Consider the following 14,754-nt stretch of genomic DNA (forward strand, 5'->3'; position numbering starts at 1 on the left):
TGTTAGTGTTGAAAAACCACTTTTCGCACTTGTGTTAGTGTTGAAAAACCACTTTTCGCACTTGTGTTGGTGCAGGAAACCACTTTTGCACTTGATATTAGTGTGGAAAAAACACTTTTTGCACTTGTGATAGTGTTGAAAAACCACTTTTCGCACTTGTGTTAGTGTTGAAAAACCACTTTTCGCACTTGTGTTAGTGTTGAAAAACCACTTTTCGCACTTGTGTTAGTGTTGAAAAACCACTTTTCGCACTTGTGTTGGTGCAGGAAACCACTTCTGCACTTGTATTAGTGTGGAAAAAACACTTTTCGCACTTGTGTTAGTGTTGAAAAACCACTTTTCGCACTTGTGTTAGTGTTGAAAAACCACTTTTCGCACTTGTGTTGGTTCAGGAAACCACTTTTGCACTTGTATTAGTGTGGAAAAAACACTTTTTGCACTTGAGATAGTGTTGAAAAACCACTTTTCACACTTGTGTTAGTGTTGAAAAACCACTTTTCGCACTTGTGTTGGTGCAGGAAATCACTTTTGCACTTGTATTAGTGTGGAAAAACCACTTTTCGCACTTGTGTTAGTGTTGAAAAACCACTTTTCGCACTTGTGTTGGTGCAGGAAACCACTTTTGCACTTGTATTAGTGTGGAAAAACCACTTTTCGCACTTGTGATAGTGTTGAAAAACCACTTTTCGCACTTGTGTTAGTGTTGAAAAACCACTTTTCGCACTTGTGTAAGTGTTGAAAAACCACTTTTCGCACATGTATTAGTGTTGAAAAACCACTTTTCGCACTTGTGTTGGTGCAGGAAACCACTTTTGCACTTGTATTAGTGTGGAAAAACCACTTTTCGCACTTGTGTTAGTGTTGAAAAACCACTTTTCGCACTTGTGTTAGTGTTGAAAAACCACTTTTCGCACTTCTTTTGGTGCAGGAAACCACTTTTGCACTTGTATTAGTTTGGAAAAAACACTTTTTGCACTTGTGATAGTGTTGAAAAACCACTTTTTGCACTTGTGTTAGTGTTGAAAAATGACTTTTCGCACTTGTGTTGGTGTTGAAAAATGACTTTTCGCACTTGTGTTGGTGCAGGAAACCACTTTTGCACTTGTATTAGTGTGGAAAAACCACTTTTCGCACTTGTGATAGTGTTGAAAAACCACTTTTCGCACTTGTGTTAGTGTTGAAAAACCACTTTTCGCACTTGTGTAAGTGTTGAAAAACCACTTTTCGCACATGTATTAGTGTTGAAAAACCACTTTTCGCACTTGTGTTGGTGCAGGAAACCACTTTTGCACTTGTATTAGTGTGGAAAAACCACTTTTCGCACTTGTGTTAGTGTTGAAAAACCACTTTTCGCACTTGTGTTAGTGTTGAAAAACCACTTTTCGCACTTCTTTTGGTGCAGGAAACCACTTTTGCACTTGTATTAGTGTGGAAAAAACACTTTTTGCACTTGTGATAGTGTTGAAAAACCACTTTTCGCACTTGTGTTAGTGTTGAAAAACCACTTTTTGCACTTGTGTTAGTGTTGAAAAATGACTTTTCGCACTTGTGTTGGTGCAGGAAACCACTTTTGCACTTGTATTAGTGTGGAAAAACCACTTTTCGCACTTGTGTTAGTGTTGAAAAACCACTTTTCGCACTTGTGTTAGTGTTGAAAAACCACTTTTCGCACTTGTGTAAGTGTTGAAAAACCACTTTTCGCACATGTATTAGTGTTGAAAAACCACTTTTCGCACTTGTGTTGGTGCAGGAAACCACTTTTGCACTTGTATTAGTGTGGAAAAACCACTTTTCGCACTTGTGTTAGTGTTGAAAAACCACTTTTCGCACTTGTGTTAGTGTTGAAAAACCACTTTTCGCACTTGTTTTGGTGCAGGAAACCACTTTTGCACTTGTATTAGTGTGGAAAAAACACTTTTTGCACTTGTGATAGTGTTGAAAAACCACTTTTCGCACCTGTGTTAGTGTTGAAAAACCACTTTTCGCACTTGTGTTAGTGTTGAAAAACCACTTTTCGCACTTGTTTTGGTGCAGGAAACCACTTTTGCACTTGTATTAGTGTGGAAAAAACACTTTTTGCACTTGTGATAGTGTTGAAAAACCACTTTTCGCACTTGTGTTAGTGTTGAAAAACCACTTTTCGCACTTGAATGTTGGTGCAGGAAACCACTTTTGCACTTGTATTAGTGAGGAAAAACCACTTTTCACACTTGTGTTAGTGTTGAAAAACAACTTTTCGCACTTGTGTTAGTGTTGAAAAACCACTTTTCGCACTTGTGTTAGTGCAGGAAACCACTTTTGCACTTGTATTAGTATGGAAAAATCACTTTACGCACTTGTGTTAGTGTTGAAAAACCACTTTTCGCACTTGTGTTAGTGTTGAAAAACCACTTTTCGCACTTGTGTTGGTGCAGGAAACCACTTTTGCACTTGTATTAGTGTGGAAAAAACACTTTTTGCACTTGTGATAGTGTTGAAAAACCACTTTTCGCACTTGTGTTAGTGTTGAAAAACCACTTTTCGCACTTGTGTTAGTGTTGAAAAACCACTTTTCGCACTTGTGTTAGTGTTGAAAAACCACTTTTCGCACTTGTGTTGGTGCAGGAAACCACTTCTGCACTTGTATTAGTGTGGAAAAAACACTTTTCGCACTTGTGTTAGTGTTGAAAAACCACTTTTCGCACTTGTGTTAGTGTTGAAAAACCACTTTTCGCACTTGTGTTGGTTCAGGAAACCACTTTTGCACTTGTATTAGTGTGGAAAAAACACTTTTTGCACTTGAGATAGTGTTGAAAAACCACTTTTCACACTTGTGTTAGTGTTGAAAAACCACTTTTCGCACTTGTGTTGGTGCAGGAAATCACTTTTGCACTTGTATTAGTGTGGAAAAACCACTTTTCGCACTTGTGTTAGTGTTGAAAAACCACTTTTCGCACTTGTGTTGGTGCAGGAAACCACTTTTGCACTTGTATTAGTGTGGAAAAACCACTTTTCGCACTTGTGATAGTGTTGAAAAACCACTTTTCGCACTTGTGTTAGTGTTGAAAAACCACTTTTCGCACTTGTGTAAGTGTTGAAAAACCACTTTTCGCACATGTATTAGTGTTGAAAAACCACTTTTCGCACTTGTGTTGGTGCAGGAAACCACTTTTGCACTTGTATTAGTGTGGAAAAACCACTTTTCGCACTTGTGTTAGTGTTGAAAAACCACTTTTCGCACTTGTGTTAGTGTTGAAAAACCACTTTTCGCACTTCTTTTGGTGCAGGAAACCACTTTTGCACTTGTATTAGTTTGGAAAAAACACTTTTTGCACTTGTGATAGTGTTGAAAAACCACTTTTTGCACTTGTGTTAGTGTTGAAAAATGACTTTTCGCACTTGTGTTGGTGTTGAAAAATGACTTTTCGCACTTGTGTTGGTGCAGGAAACCACTTTTGCACTTGTATTAGTGTGGAAAAACCACTTTTCGCACTTGTGATAGTGTTGAAAAACCACTTTTCGCACTTGTGTTAGTGTTGAAAAACCACTTTTCGCACTTGTGTAAGTGTTGAAAAACCACTTTTCGCACATGTATTAGTGTTGAAAAACCACTTTTCGCACTTGTGTTGGTGCAGGAAACCACTTTTGCACTTGTATTAGTGTGGAAAAACCACTTTTCGCACTTGTGTTAGTGTTGAAAAACCACTTTTCGCACTTGTGTTAGTGTTGAAAAACCACTTTTCGCACTTCTTTTGGTGCAGGAAACCACTTTTGCACTTGTATTAGTGTGGAAAAAACACTTTTTGCACTTGTGATAGTGTTGAAAAACCACTTTTCGCACTTGTGTTAGTGTTGAAAAACCACTTTTTGCACTTGTGTTAGTGTTGAAAAATGACTTTTCGCACTTGTGTTGGTGCAGGAAACCACTTTTGCACTTGTATTAGTGTGGAAAAACCACTTTTCGCACTTGTGTTAGTGTTGAAAAACCACTTTTCGCACTTGTGTTAGTGTTGAAAAACCACTTTTCGCACTTGTGTAAGTGTTGAAAAACCACTTTTCGCACATGTATTAGTGTTGAAAAACCACTTTTCGCACTTGTGTTGGTGCAGGAAACCACTTTTGCACTTGTATTAGTGTGGAAAAACCACTTTTCGCACTTGTGTTAGTGTTGAAAAACCACTTTTCGCACTTGTGTTAGTGTTGAAAAACCACTTTTCGCACTTGTTTTGGTGCAGGAAACCACTTTTGCACTTGTATTAGTGTGGAAAAAACACTTTTTGCACTTGTGATAGTGTTGAAAAACCACTTTTCGCACCTGTGTTAGTGTTGAAAAACCACTTTTCGCACTTGTGTTAGTGTTGAAAAACCACTTTTCGCACTTGTTTTGGTGCAGGAAACCACTTTTGCACTTGTATTAGTGTGGAAAAAACACTTTTTGCACTTGTGATAGTGTTGAAAAACCACTTTTCGCACTTGTGTTAGTGTTGAAAAACCACTTTTCGCACTTGAATGTTGGTGCAGGAAACCACTTTTGCACTTGTATTAGTGAGGAAAAACCACTTTTCACACTTGTGTTAGTGTTGAAAAACAACTTTTCGCACTTGTGTTAGTGTTGAAAAACCACTTTTCGCACTTGTGTTAGTGCAGGAAACCACTTTTGCACTTGTATTAGTATGGAAAAATCACTTTACGCACTTGTGTTAGTGTTGAAAAACCACTTTTCGCACTTGTGTTAGTGTTGAAAAACCACTTTTCGCACTTGTGTTGGTGCAGGAAACCACTTTTGCACTTGTATTAGTGTGGAAAAAACACTTTTTGCACTTGTGATAGTGTTGAAAAACCACTTTTCGCACTTGTGTTAGTGTTGAAAAACCACTTTTCGCACTTGTGTTAGTGTTGAAAAACCAGTTTTCGCACTTGTGTTGGTGCAGGAAACCACTTTTGCACTTGTATTAGTGTGGAAAAACACTTTTTGCACTTGTGATAGTGTTGAAAAACCACTTTTCGCACTTGTGTTAGTGTTGAAAAAACACTTTTCGCACTTGTGTTAGTGTTGAAAAACCACTTTTCGCACTTATGTTGGTGCAATAAACCACTTTTGCACTTGTATTAGTGTGGAAAAAAACACTTTTTGCACTTGTGATAGTGTTGAAAAACCACTTTTCGCACTTGTGTTAGTGTTGAAAAACCACTTTTCGCACTTGTGTTGGTGCAGGAAACCACTTTTGCATTTGTATTAGTGTGGAAAAACCACTTTTCGCACTTGTGTTAGTGTTGAAAAACCACTTTTCGCACTTGTGTTAGTGTTGAAAAACCACTTTTCGCACTTGTGTTGGTGCAGGAAACCACTTTTGCACTTGTATTAGTGTGGAAAAACCACTTTTCGCAATTGTGTTAGTGTTGAAAAACCACTTTTCGCACTTGTGTTGGTGCAGGAAACCACTTTTGCACTTGTATTAGTGTGGAAAAAACACTTTTTGCACTTGTGATAGTGTTGAAAAACCACTTTTCGCACTTGTGTTAGTGTTGAAAAACCATTTTTCGCACTTGTGTTAGCGTTGAAAAACCACTTTTCGCACTTGTGTTGGTGCAGGAAACCACTTTTGCACTTGTATTAGTGTGGAAAAACCACTTTTCGCACTTCTGTTAGTGTTGAAAAACCACTTTTCGCACTTGTGTTACTGTTGAAAAACCACTTTTCGCACTTGTGTTGGTGCAGGAAACCACTTTTGCACTTGTATTAGTGTGGAAAAAACACTTTTTGCACTTGTGATAATGTTGAAAAACCACTTTTCGCACTTGTGTTAGTGTTGAAAAACCACTTTTCACACTTGTGTTAGTGTTGAAAAACCACTTTTCGCACTTGTGTTAGTGTGGAAAAACCACTTTTCACACTTGTGTTAGTGTTGAAAACCACTTTTCGCACTTGTGTTGGTGCAGGAAACCACTTTTGCACTTGTATTAGTGTGGAAAAACCACTTTTCGCACTTGTGTTTGTGTTGAAAAACCACTTTTCGCACTTGTGTTAGTGTTGAAAACCACTTTTCGCACTTGTGTTGGTGCAGGAAACCACTTTTGCACTTGTATTAGTGTGGAAAAACCACTTTTCGCACTTGTGTTAGTGTTGAAAAACCACTTTTCGCACTTGTGTTAGTGTTGAAAAATGACTTTTCGCACTTGTGTTGCTGCAGGAAACCACTTTTGCACTTGTATTAGTGTGGAAAAACCACTTTTCGCACTTGTGTTAGTGTTGAAAAACCACTTTTCGCACTTGTGTTAGTGTTGAAAAACCACTTTTCGCACTTGTGTAAGTGTTGAAAAACCACTTTTCACACTTGTATTAGTGTTGAAAAACCACTTTTCACACTTGTGTTGGTGCAGGAAACCACTTTTGCACTTGTATTAGTGTGGAAAAACCACTTTTCGCACTTGTGTTAGTGTTGAAAAACCACTTTTCGCACGTGTGTTAGTGTTGAAAAACCACTTTTCGCACTTGTGTTGGTGCAGGAAACCACTTTTCGCACTTGTGTTCGTGTTGAAAACCCACTTTTCGCACTTGTGTTGGTGTTCAAAAACCATTTTCCGCACTTGTGTTTGTGTTGAAAAACCACTTTTCGCACTTGTGTTGGTGTTGAAAAACCACTTTTCGCACTTGTGTTGGTGCAGGAAACCACTTTTGCACTTGTATTAGTGTGGAAAAACCACTTTTCGCACTTGTGTTATTGTTGAAAAACCACTTTTCGCACTTGTGTTAGTGTTGAAAAACCACTTTTCGGACTTGTGTTGGTGCAGGAAACCACTTTTGCACTTGTATTAGTGTGGAAAAAACACTTTTTGCACTTGTGATAGTGTTGAAAAACCACTTTTCGCACTTGTATTAGTGTTGAAAAACCACTGTTCGCACTTGTGTTAGTGTTGAAGAACCACTTTTCGCACTTGTGTTGGTGCAGGAAACCCCTTTTGCACTTGTATTAGTGTGGAAAAAACACTTTTTGCACTTGTAATAGTGTTGAAAAACCACTTTTCGCACTTGTGTTAGTGTTGAAAAACCACTTTTCGCACTTGTGTTAGTGTTGAAAAACCACTTTTCGCACTTGTGTTAGTGTGGAAAAACCACTTTTCACACTTGTGTTAGTGTTGAAAACCACTTTTCGCACTTGTGTTGGTGCAGGAAACCACTTTTGCACTTGTATTAGTGTGGAAAAACCACTTTTCGCACTTGTGTTAGTGTTGAAAAACCACTTTTCGCACTTGTGTTAGTGTTGAAAACCACTTTTCGCACTTGTGTTGGTGCAGGAAACCACTTTTGCACTTGTATTAGTGTGGAAAAACCACTTTTCGCACTTGTGTTAGTGTTGAAAAACCACTTTTCGCACTTGTGTTAGTGTTGAAAAATGACTTTTCGCACTTGTGTTGCTGCAGGAAACCACTTTTGCACTTGTATTAGTGTGGAAAAACCACTTTTCGCACTTGTGTTAGTGTTGAAAAACCACTTTTCACACTTGTGTTAGTGTTGAAAAACCACTTTTCGCACTTGTGTAAGTGTTGAAAAACCACTTTTCACACTTGTATTAGTGTTGAAAAACCACTTTTCACACTTGTGTTGGTGCAGGAAACCACTTTTGCACTTGTATTAGTGTGGAAAAACCACTTTTCGCACTTGTGTTAGTGTTGAAAAACCACTTTTCGCACGTGTGTTAGTGTTGAAAAACCACTTTTCGCACTTGTGTTGGTGCAGGAAACCACTTTTCGCACTTGTGTTCGTGTTGAAAACCCACTTTTCGCCCTTGTGTTAGTGTTGAAAAACACTTTTCGCACTTGTGTTAGTGTTGAAAAACCACTTTTCGCACTTGTGTTGGTGTTCAAAAACCATTTTCCGCACTTGTGTTTGTGTTGAAAAACCACTTTTCGCACTTGTGTTGGTGTTGAAAAACCACTTTTCGCACTTGTGTTGGTGCAGGAAACCACTTTTGCACTTGTATTAGTGTGGAAAAACCACTTTTCGCACTTGTGTTATTGTTGAAAAACCACTTTTCGCACTTGTGTTAGTGTTGAAAAACCACTTTTCGGACTTGTGTTGGTGCAGGAAACCACTTTTGCACTTGTATTAGTGTGGAAAAAACACTTTTTGCACTTGTGATAGTGTTGAAAAACCACTTTTCGCACTTGTATTAGTGTTGAAAAACCACTGTTCGCACTTGTGTTAGTGTTGAAGAACCACTTTTCACACTTGTGTTGGTGCAGGAAACCCCTTTTGCACTTGTATTAGTGTGTAAAAACCACTTTTCGCACTTGTGTTAGTGTTGAAAAACCACTTTTCGCACTTGTGTTAGTGTTGAAAAACCACTTTTCGCACTTGTGTTGGTGCAGGAAACCACTTTTGCACTTGATATTAGTGTGGAAAAAACACTTTTTGCACTTGTGATAGTGTTGAAAAACCACTTTTCGCACTTGTGTTAGTGTTGAAAAACCACTTTTCGCACTTGTGTTAGTGTTGAAAAACCACTTTTCGCACTTGTGTTAGTGTTGAAAAACCACTTTTCGCACTTGTGTTGGTGCAGGAAACCACTTCTGCACTTGTATTAGTGTGGAAAAAACACTTTTCGCACTTGTGTTAGTGTTGAAAAACCACTTTTCGCACTTGTGTTAGTGTTGAAAAACCACTTTTCGCACTTGTGTTGGTTCAGGAAACCACTTTTGCACTTGTATTAGTGTGGAAAAAACACTTTTTGCACTTGAGATAGTGTTGAAAAACCACTTTTCACACTTGTGTTAGTGTTGAAAAACCACTTTTCGCACTTGTGTTGGTGCAGGAAATCACTTTTGCACTTGTATTAGTGTGGAAAAACCACTTTTCGCACTTGTGTTAGTGTTGAAAAACCACTTTTCGCACTTGTGTTAGTGTTGAAAAACCACTTTTCGCACTTGTGTAAGTGTTGAAAAACCACTTTTCGCACATGTATTAGTGTTGAAAAACCACTTTTCGCACTTGTGTTGGTGCAGGAAACCACTTTTGCACTTGTATTAGTGTGGAAAAACCACTTTTCGCACTTGTGTTAGTGTTGAAAAACCACTTTTCGCACTTGTGTTAGTGTTGAAAAACCACTTTTCGCACTTCTTTTGGTGCAGGAAACCACTTTTGCACTTGTATTAGTGTGGAAAAAACACTTTTTGCACTTGTGATAGTGTTGAAAAACCACTTTTCGCACTTGTGTTAGTGTTGAAAAACCACTTTTCGCACTTGTGTTAGTGTTGAAAAACCACTTTTCGCACTTGTTTTGGTGCAGGAAACCACTTTTGCACTTGTATTAGTGTGGAAAAAACACTTTTTGCACTTGTGATAGTGTTGAAAAACCACTTTTCGCACTTGTGTTAGTGTTGAAAAACAACTTTTCGCACTTGTGTTAGTGTTGAAAAACCACTTTTCGCACTTGTGTTAGTGCAGGAAACCACTTTTGCACTTGTATTAGTATGGAAAAATCACTTTACGCACTTGTGTTAGTGTTGAAAAACCACTTTTCGCACTTGTGTTAGTGTTGAAAAACCACTTTTCGCACTTGTGTTGGTGCAGGAAACCACTTTTGCACTTGTATTAGTGTGGAAAAAACACTTTTTGCACTTGTGATAGTGTTGAAAAACCACTTTTCGCAATTGTGTTAGTGTTGAAAAACCACTTTTCGCACTTGTGTTAGTGTTGAAAACCCAGTTTTCGCACTTGTGTTGGTGCAGGAAACCACTTTTGCACTTGTATTAGTGTGGAAAAAACACTTTTTGCACTTGTGATAGTGTTGAAAAACCACTTTTCGCACTTGTGTTAGTGTTGAAAAAACACTTTTCGCACTTGTGTTAGTGTTGAAAAACCACTTTTCGCACTTATGTTGGTGCAAGAAACCACTTTTGCACTTGTATTAGTGTGGAAAAAACACTTTTTGCACTTGTGATAGTGTTGAAAAACCACTTTTCGCACTTGTGTTAGTGTTGAAAAACCACTTTTCGCACTTGTGTTGGTGCAGGAAACCACTTTTGCATTTGTATTAGTGTGGAAAAACCACTTTTCGCACTTGTGTTAGTGTTGAAAAACCACTTTTCGCACTTGTGTTAGTGTTGAAAAACCACTTTTCGCACTTGTGTTGGTGCAGGAAACCACTTTTGCACTTGTATTAGTGTGGAAAACCACTTTTCGCAATTGTGTTAGTGTTGAAAAACCACTTTTCGCACTTGTGTTGGTGCAGGAAACCACTTTTGCACTTGTATTAGTGTGGAAAAAACACTTTTTGCACTTGTGATAGTGTTGAAAAACCACTTTTCGCACTTGTGTTAGTGTTGAAAAACCATTTTTTGCACTTGTGTTAGCGTTGAAAAACCACTTTTCGCACTTGTGTTGGTGCAGGAAACCACTTTTGCACTTGTATTAGTGTGGAAAAAACACTTTTTGCACTTGTGATATTGTTGGAAAACCACTTTTTGCACTTGTGTTAGTGTTGAAAAACCACTTTTCGCACTTGTGTTGGTGCAGGAAATCACTTTTGCACTTGTATTAGTGTGGAAAAACCACTTTTCGCACTTGTGTTAGTGTTGAAAAACCACTTTTCGCACTTGTGTTACTGTTGAAAAACCACTTTTCGCACTTGTGTTGGTGCAGGAAACCACTTTTGCACTTGTATTAGTGTGGAAAAAACACTTTTTGCACTTGTGATAGTGTTGAAAAACCACTTTTCGCACTTGTGTTAGTGTTGAAAAACCACTTTTCGCACTTGTGTTAGTGTTGAAAACCACTTTTCGCACTTGTGTTGGTGCAGGAAACCACTTTTGCACTTGTATTAGTGTGGAAAAACCACTTTTCGCACTTGTGTTAGTGTTGAAAAACCACTTTTCGCACTTGTGTTAGTGTTGAAAACCACTTTTCGCACTTGTGTTGGTGCAGGAAACCACTTTTGCACTTGTATTAGTGTGGCAAAACCACTTTTCGCACTTGTGTTAGTGTTGAAAAACCACTTTTCGCACTTGTGTTAGTGTTGAAAAATGACTTTTCGCACTTGTGTTGCTGCAGGAAACCACTTTTGCACTTGTATTAGTGTGGAAAAACCACTTTTCGCACTTGTGTTAGTGTTGAAAAACCACTTTTCGCACTTGTGTTAGTGTTGAAAAACCACTTTTCGCACTTGTGTAAGTGTTGAAAAACCACTTTTCACACTTGTATTAGTGTTGAAAAACCACTTTTCACACTTGTGTTGGTGCAGGAAACCACTTTTGCACTTGTATTAGTGTGGAAAAACCACTTTTCGCACTTGTGTTAGTGTTGAAAAACCACTTTTCGCACGTGTGTTAGTGTTGAAAAACCACTTTTCGCACTTGTGTTGGTGCAGGAAACCACTTTTGCACTTGTATTAGTGTGGAAAAAACACTTTTTGCACTTGTGATAGTGTTGAAAAACCACTTTTCGCACTTGTGTTAGTGTTGAAAAACCACTTTGCGTACATGTGTTAGTGTTGAAAAACCACTTTTCGCACTTGTGTTGGTGCAGGAAACCACTTTTGCACTTGTATTAGTGTGGAAAAACCACTTTTCGCACTTGTGATAGTGTTGAAAAACCACTTTTCGCACTTGTGTTAGTGTTGAAAAATGACTTTTCGCACTTGTGTTGGTGCAGGAAACCACTTTTGCACTTGTATTAGTGTGGAAAAAACACTTTTTGCACTTGTGATAGTGTTGAAAAACCACTTTTCGCACTTGTGTTAGTGTTGAAAAACCACTTTTCGCACTTGTGTTAGTGTTGAAAAACCAGTTTTCGCACTTGTGTTGGTGCAGGAAACCACTTTTGCACTTGTATTAGTGTGGGAAAAAACACTTTTTGCACCTGTGATAGTGTTGAAAAACCACTTTTCGCACTTGTGTTAGTGTTGAAAAACCATTTTTCGCGCTTGTGTTGGTGCAGGAAATCACTTTTGCACTTGTATTAGTGTGGAAAAACCACTTTTCGCACTTGTGTTAGTGTTGAAAAACCACTTTTCGCACTTGTGTTAGTGTTGAAAAACCACTTTTCGCACTTGTGTTGGTGCAGTAAACCACTTTTGCACTTGTATTAGTGTGGAAAAACCACTTTTCGCACTTGTGTTAGTGTTGAAAAACCACTTTTCGCACTTGTGTTGGTGTTGAAAAACCACTTTTCGCACTTGTGTTGGTGAAGGAAACCACTTTTGCACTTGTATTAGTGTGGAAAAAACACTTTTTGCACTTGTGATAGTGTTGAAAAACCACTTTTCGCACTTGTGTTAGTGTTGAAAAACCACTTTTCGCACTTGTGTTGGTGCAGGAAACCACTTTTGCACTTGTATTAGTGTGGAAAAACCACTTTTCGCAATTGTGTTAGTGTTGAAAAACAACTTTTCGCACTTGTGTTAGTGTTGAAAAACCACTTTTCGCACTTGTGTTAGTGCAGGAAACCACTTTTGCACTTGTATTAGTATGGAAAAACCACTTTTCGCACTTGTTAGTGTTGAAAAACCACTTTTGGCACTTGTGTTAGTGTTGAAAAACCACTTTTCGCACTTGTGTTGGTGCAGGAAACCACTTTTGCACTTGTATTAGTGTGGAAAAAACACTTTTTGCACTTGTGATAGTGTTGAAAAACCACTTTTCGCACTTTTGTTAGTGTTGAAAAACCACTTTTCGCACTTGTGTTAGTGTTGAAAAACCAGTTTTCGCACTTGTGTTGGTGCAGGAAACCACTTTTGCACTTGTATTAGTGTGGAAAAAACACTTTTTGCAGTTGTGATAGTGTTGAAAAACCACTTTTTGCACTTGTGTTAGTGTTGAAAAACCACTTTTCGCACTTGTGTTGGTGCAGGAAATCACTTTGGCACTTGTATTAGTGTGGAAAAACCACTTTTCGCACTTGTGTTAGTGTTGAAAAACCACTTTTTGCACTTGTGATAGTGTTGAAAAACCACTTTTCGCACTTGTGTTAGTGTTGAAAAACCACTTTTCGCACTTGTGTTAGTGAAGGAAACCACTTTTCGCACTTATGTTGGTGCAGGAAACCACTTTTGCACTTGTATTAGTGTGGAAAAAACACTTTTTGCACTTGTGATATTGTTGAAAAACCACTTTTCGCACTTGTGTTAGTGTTGAAAAACCACTTTTCGCACTTGTGTTGGTGCAGGAAACCACTATTGCACTTGTATTAGTGTGGAAAAACCACTTTTCGCAATTGTGTTAGTGTTGAAAAACAACTTTTCGCACTTGTGTTAGTGTTGAAAAACCACTTTTCGCACTTGTGTTAGTGCAGGAAACCACTTTTGCACTTGTATTAGTATGGAAAAACCACTTTTCGCACTTGTGTTAGTGTTGAAAAACCACTTTTGGCACTTGTGTTAGTGTTGAAAAACCACTTTTCGCACTTGTGTTGGTGCAGGAAACCACTTTTGCACTTGTATTAGTGTGGAAAAAACACTTTTTGCACTTGTGATAGTGTTGAAAAACCACTTTACGCACTTGTGTTAGTGTTGAAAAACCACTTTTCGCACTTGTGTTAGTGTTGAAAAACCAGTTTTCGCACTTGTGTTGGTGCAGGAAACCACTTTTGCACTTGTATTAGTGTGGAAAAAACACTTTTTGCACTTGTGTTAGTGTTGAAAAACCACTTTTCGCACTTGTGTTGGTGCAGGAAATCACTTTGGCACTTGTATTAGTGTGGAAAAACCACTTTTCGCACTTGTGTTAGTGTTGAAAAACCACTTTTCGCACTTGTGTTAGTGTTGAAAAACCACTTTTCGCACTTGTGTTGGTGCAGTAAACCACTTTTGCACTTGTATTAGTGTGGAAAAACCACTTTTCGCACTTGTGTTAGTGTTGAAAAACCACTTTTTGCACTTGTGTTGGTGTTGAAAAACCACTTTTCGCACTTGTGTTGGTGAAGGAAACCACTTTTGCACTTGTATTAGTGTGGAAAAAACACTTTTTGCACTTGTGATAGTGTTGAAAAACCACTTTTCGCACTTGTGTTAGTGTTGAAAAACCACTTTTCGCACTTGTGTTAGTGTTGAAAAACCACTTTTCGCACTTATGTTGGTGCAGGAAACCACTTTTGCACTTGTATAGTGTGGAAAAAACACTTTTTGCACTTGTGATAGTGTTGAAAAACCACTTTTCGCACTTGTGTTAGTGTTGAAAAACCACTTTTCGCACCTGTGTTGGTGCAGGAAACCACTTTTGCACTTGTATTAGTGTGGAAAAACCACTTTTCGCAATTGTGTTAGTGTTGAAAAACCACTTTTCGCACTTGTGTTGGTGCAGGAAACCACTTTTGCACTTGTATTAGTGTGGAAAAAACACTTTTTGCACTTGTGATAGTGTTGAAAAACCACTTTTCGCACTTGTGTTAGTGTTGAAAAACCATTTTTCGCACTTGTATTAGTGTTGAAAAACCACTTTTCGCACTTGTGTTGGTGCAGGAAACCACTTTTGCACTTGTATTAGTGTGGAAAAAACACTTTTTGCACTTGTGATATTGTTGAAAAACCACTTTTAGCACTTGTGTTAGTGTTGAAAAAACCACTTTTCGCACTTGTGTTGGTGCAGGAAATCACTTTTGCACTTGTATTAGTGTGGAAAAACCACTTTTCGCACTTGTGTTAGTGTTGAAAAACCACTTTCGCACTTGTGTTAGTGTTGAAAAACCACTTTTCGCACTTGTGTTGGTGCAGTAAACCACTTTTGCACTTGTATTAGTGTGGAAAAACCACTTTTCGCACTTGTGTTAGTGTTGAAAAACCA

Source organism: Myxine glutinosa, chromosome 13 (assembly GCF_964187855.1).
Source record: "Myxine glutinosa chromosome 13, kmMyxGlut1.1, whole genome shotgun sequence".
NCBI classification, from domain to species: domain Eukaryota; kingdom Metazoa; phylum Chordata; class Myxini; order Myxiniformes; family Myxinidae; genus Myxine; species Myxine glutinosa.